The sequence below is a fragment of the Pinus tabuliformis genome, chromosome 5_1 (genome assembly GCF_031772625.1).
Source record: "Pinus tabuliformis cultivar Carrire ecotype Pingquan chromosome 5_1, CPIR1, whole genome shotgun sequence".
NCBI lineage: Eukaryota > Viridiplantae > Streptophyta > Pinopsida > Pinales > Pinaceae > Pinus > Pinus tabuliformis.
Genome location: NC_142305.1, coordinates 77,430,506 through 77,436,377, shown reverse-complemented (window position 1 = coordinate 77,436,377; position 5,872 = coordinate 77,430,506). Strand labels below are relative to the sequence as shown.

At 39.6% G+C, this 5,872-nt stretch overlaps 1 long non-coding RNA gene across 1 annotated transcript; it reads left to right on the top strand.

The window, feature by feature from the left end:
* The first annotated feature begins 3,698 nt into the window (after positions 1-3,698).
* Positions 3,699-5,349, top strand: LOC149163521 (uncharacterized). The gene is made up of 2 exons (XR_016260173.1): positions 3,699-4,575; positions 4,800-5,349. It is a non-coding gene; the product is annotated as an uncharacterized LOC149163521 (long non-coding RNA).
* Positions 5,350-5,872: the final 523 nt, after the last annotated feature.

The window sequence follows — 5,872 nt, the reverse complement described above, 5'->3', positions numbered from 1 at the left end:
ATTCAAGTAGAAAAATATTTTTCAGATTGATATCTCATGAACTACAGTATCAATTGAAGAATTTTTTTTAGTTCTCGAATTATGGTTCTTTCTTGGAAATTTGTGATCATATTTTAGCACAAGAACTTGAAATTCATTGAAGCAGATATTAACCCTCAAAGAACAGACCAAACTAAACCAAAGCAGATAAGAAAAGAAATAACATTTAGATATGTGAAGAGGTTCACAACTCGTGAACCAAAGGAGCTAATAAAGGACAACATAGCAATTTTGTCATCACTAGTTTTTTGGTTATTTTCTATAATTTTTTCATGGATTTTGGACTCTTTTGGAGCAAGTATCGACTCTCCTTTTCAACAAAATTCAGCCCTTTTTTTGGATCAATTTTTCAGCCTTAAGGCCAAGAAAAAATCCATGTGAAGAAGGAACATTTTTTTCCTGTGGCATATCTCTATTAAGAAGAAACGAAGTTCTGGAGCATATCTTTGTGAAATAATCCAAGTTTTATGTGGCATGAAGTAGTGATAGAGATCCAAAGTTTTGTAATTCTCTAAAGATATTGAAGCAGACCCTAATACATAATCTGAAGGGAAAATTGACCTTGACATGTGATTTGATGCTAACTTCTGAAGCATACTTCTATTTATGATGAACCCTCTGATGTAGTAAAGGAAAACTATAACATTCTAAAGCAGAAATTGGGATATGATCTGTAGCATATTTTGGAGTAGACTTTGGAGACCTGAAACAAACTTGGAGAGCTTTGACCTAAGAACACTAGAGGATAGGTTAAGCAGTAGCTTGGAGCATTCCTGAATAAAATTAAAGCAGAATCGGGAGCAGACGTTTCTTGTAGTCCTGAAGACCTTTGAAGATTTTCTTGAAGAAGTCTTGAGGCAAAATTTGAAGCAGAGAGCAAAAGTAATGAATATCTAACAGATAAAGAAAGAAGAAGATTATGAGAGGCTTGAAGAAGAAATTATTTCCTTGAGAAATGAGGTTGACAAGCTCAATAATAAATTTAAAAGTTCTCAAGTATTAGATAACATCCTCAATTACCAAAGGTCATCATTTGACAAATCAGGCCTTGGATATACAAGTGAGACCTATCGAAAGATGATGAAAACCCTAAAATACATGAGAGTCATATCCTTCATATCTCCAGTCCCAGTGAAAGAAAAAATGGAAATCAAGATTAATTTGGAAGAACAACCTCACCAAGAAGCTATGCAGATAATTTCAAAGGATTCATACAGAATGCAAGTGGCAGTAAGGATCAGAAAAAGTTTAAGGTTGCTCCAAGGAAAAATAGCTTCAAAAGATAGTTAAGAAAATGCTACTCATCCCGGTTCATAGGAATTTTCTTTGGTTATTTTTATTATTGCACTAATTTTGGTCATAAATCTAGATATTGTAAAGCATACTGCAAGGATGATTGGAATGGTTATCATCAAAACCCTAGAAGGAAGATTGCTAGTACACAAGACAGAATCCTCAATGGCTATTACAGTCCAGTTTCTCTACCATCCAGGTTCAATGTGGAATGTTATCAGTGTCAAAATTTTGGACATATGGCTTGATACTGCAGGAGTGGCATGAAATGGGTTCCTGAACAAAGCAATGAACAAAATTTATCTAAGAAACCTGCAAAATTATGAAGAAGAAAACAAATTGAACCAAAAACTGAACTTGTCTTGAATGCTCCAAACACTTGCTCAAGTTGCTAACTGGTGAAGTGTCTCAGATGGGATCAATGATCCTTTAATGTTTATAAATTGAGATTATTCCTAAGTAAATTGAAAGTTGATCTATATTCCTCCTCTGTGTCCCTTGTGAAATATCTAATTCTTCATGCTCATATCCCTTCTCTACTCCTTAGCCATGTGGCTATCTTATTACTCGTGACTACTTGTGTTGGTTCATGTCACCCATTTATTGAATATCTGGAATTTTGTAATGACTTTAGGTTTCCTATGGTATATGGAAATTTACAAATGGCCTCCTGGATTAGAATTTATTGCCAGTCAAATATCAGGGACCAAAAATTCAAATGTTGTACAGTTAAAATTGGTGTTATAGCCAAAATGGTCATGATCTATTGGTGTTATAGCCAAAATGGTCATGATCTTAGTTGGAGTTAGTTTTGGTGTTTCGTCAAAAGTTAGAAAACCAGTTGGAGGAGCGGAGCAATGTTAAACACTACAGCAGATGTGCGCCATTTTTTCCTTTTAACCCATCAGATCATATGTGGGTTTCAGGCCCACTCGAGAGTTAACTATATAGCCCCACTATGTGGCTGATACCACATTGGGTGGTATCAGCCAAACAGGAGACCGACAAACCAATTTAAATTGGGACCCTCTCCCTTTTTACCATCATGCCGGATAAGGGGGGTTCGCAATACTACCAATGGGATTGGCCCTAATCGGGGGATGTGGAGCAGGCCAAAGTGGCAAAGGTGGTGGGCAAGGACTTTTTAGAGGTGTCTTGGTTTGGGACTTTAATTTTTTTTGTTTGGTGAATTGGTAACTGGGAGTCCTAATCTATGGAAGACTCAAAGTACATCCAACTTCCTGCAAGTCAATAGACTACAATCCTCGTAGCTGCCACTATAACACCAAGAGTACATCCAACTACCTGCAAGTTGATATATTAAGATCCTATGATTTTAGCAAAGGACCCAAAGTACATCCAACTACCTGCAAGTCAGTAGACTACAATCCTCGTAGCTGCCACTATAACACCAAGAGTACATCCAACTACCTGCAAGTTGATATATTAAGATCCTATGATTTTAGCAAAGCTAGACTCTCGTGCCACCAAGGGGGAATTTGCTCTCGAGCCGCCACCACAGCAGGTCATGTACTCAATGAGATTTGAACCATGGTCTCTTGAGCTTCGCCCAAATAGACTTACCGTTAAACCACACATCACTATACTGAGACTTTAAATTTTAATGAAAAATTTCAATGGTAAACTAAGGCCTAAGACCCCCTCTTCCTTCGTACCCTTATCCACAAGGATGAACAGAATGAAGATAGATGACGATGGTCCATTGGCTCATGGTGTTGATGTGGATACATAGTAGCATGATGATGTCAGCATGACATGACACCAATGACATGGCGACATGTGGAATACAAATTTGGCATTTTCGGCCCTTCAGGTACCTAAGTCGGTCAAAAATGTGACACATCGCACCACTTAGCGACTAACACAAGGAATCCATGTAGAAGTGGATGAAAAGCTCCAGACATAGGTGGAATCATCATGGCAGTGACACATCACCCCGAAAGAAAAAATCCTCAAAAACAACTTCTCAGAATTTTTCTCGGTAATGCACAGGAAAAAAAGGTCTGATAAACAAAATTTGAGAAGCTAAGTCTGGGACATGATGCCACTGAGGTGGCATCTCAGTGGTGTTGGAAACCATAAGTAATTCTAACAACCAGACAGCGATATTCAACAATCATTTAATGTTGTATCTAGAAATATGTTGTATCTAGAAATCAGCTAGCCGTTGTTCTAGAAGTCGGTGGAAACATTGACAACAGGAAAGCTTCTCCAACAAGCCACCGACTCAACAGAAACATCTACAACTTGTATATATACTTGTTAAATCTGTGAATGAAGCAAGTATTCAGATTTGGTTCTGTGTTGTGTTGATAAGTTGTGCGCCTCTGATCGTTTACATGGTATCAGAGCCGAGGGTGTGAATTCTGTGTGAGGCTCAGTGGTGTGTGTAATATTCCCACGCTGTGTGTATTATCAGAGCCGAGGGTTTGCGCTCGAGTGTGGTGAGTTGTAGCTGTGAGCTGGGTCGGTATAGATCTCAGACTTCAGTATTACTTATTCTTGCGTTGGAGCAGACCAGCAGCAACGTTTTGGTGATCTGTTTTTCTTTTCAGCCTGGTGTGCACAACAAAGTGTTGGGAGCTGTGCGTGTTGCTGCGTGTGGTGGAGCTGTGTGCTCATATAGTTGGGAGCTGTGTGCTCGGTCATTTGTTGGCTCAGTCAGGTGAGCTACGAGGAGACAAAGGTTCTTTTGTGAGGAGTCGTGGAGTTGCCATTACCTGTGGAGACAGAGCTCGCTGTCAAATAAGGACCTTGGTGTTCTTGATCTGCAGTGAAGGGAAATCGACCAGCCAGTCAGGTTCGTTTGTGAAGGTTCGGTGTGCTGTGTTATGGTGGGGCCGCTGGGATTCGAGCCCAGGACGTGGATGCTGAAGGAGTGTGAGCATTATCTGGAGGTGATTCTTTGTGGAAATCGTTGTTGCTTCGGCTGCTAGTTGGGCTTCTTGTGAGACATCAGCTGTTGTGTTAAGTGTGTGCTATTCGTGGACCTATAGCAACCTGCAGAGGACTGAGAGAAGAGCGTCGAAGAGCACCAAGGCCTGTGAATGTCATTTGAGCAGTGTTATTGTTGTCAACTGTTAGAACCCAAGATTGATTTGTGTGGGACTGCGAAATCTAGCTTGATTGACTTTATGTGCGTGGAGAGGTTTCTTCAAAGCCACATGATGCAAAAGGAGTATGTAGCTGAGGAGCCTCCGAGAACAAATTAATTGGATTAAGGTAAAAATATTGCTTTTGGCCATGTGAAAAACTACTTTGTCATAAATTTTTTAAATATATATATTTTTAAGTGGTGAAGGGAGTTTATTAAAAAAAATAAAAAAAAATAAAGGTTTGGTGCACTGAGGAGATCGGTTGCATTGCCGCTACAACTTTGTCAACAGAGTGTGTTGAATGTAAAATTTGAAAGGAGTCTTGTGTTGACTATTGTGTGGTATAATCAGAGCCGATTGTGGAGATCAAGACTCTAGATATCAAGTGAGAAATTTGACCGTGAGAGTTGATATGTCACCAGTAGGAAATTGTGTGCTATTTTTGTTGCTGTAGTACCAGAGGGCCGATATCTGTGGGTAGAATTTTTTTTTTTTTCTTTCTTTCGAGCGCGGTGAGGAGTCTCTTGCGGCCTGGACAATTGAACACTGGTGTGTTGCCTGCTAAGAAGCTAGCCGTGAGAAGGAGTGCATGTAAAGACCTGGAGTCTTTCTGCGGATTGAAGAGCGTTGATGTTGAAAGAACGTGAGCGCTGCGTGGAGATGATTTGCAAAAATCGTGTAAGTGGGTCTTGTTCAAGAGAGTGCTGTTAGTGAGCACCGTTTGTGACAGCTGGTCTGATTGGAGGAGCCCGGAGGGCCAAGGAGAGCAGAGAGAGGCAGTAGAAAAGGCGTTTTGTTTGAAGTGTGATAAAGCTAACTGATATGTCTATTTTTTTAGACTTTTTTGACAATGATCTTTTTAATGATCATTTTCTCATGAACCCATTTGGGATTAGCAGTATTTTTGAGTCCATTGACAAAGAGTTTCATGTTGTTGAAGATCATGTCTATGAAGAAATCACTCATGTTGTTGAGGATCACGCCGCTGAAGAAATCACTGAGATTAAAACTTGCCCGGTTGTTAGAAGTTTTATTGGATCTACTTTCAAGATGACTGCTACTTTGGAGGATACTACCATGGATGTTCTTCGAAGGCCGCTCATGTTCAAAGATGACTGCATTTTGATGACTCCTTCGTTGGTTCCTCATGGAAAGTGGGGAGAACATGAATTAAATTACCTCGTTCAAGATCTTGCATTGCCTCCCAATCCAAAAGAGGTTGTTGACGTTAAGTATGTAAGCAAGGAGCAAAGGAATTTCATAAGGAAACCCAAAAAGGTGAAGATGAAACTGCACCAGCAATGGAAAAGGAATAAGCATGGACCTTTTAATAAGAAGGCAAAAATGAAATGTTTTGTTGTAAGCCTAGCTGAGACTTAGACCAGCAGGCATGACAATTAAGAGTATAGTGTCTTGTTTATTGT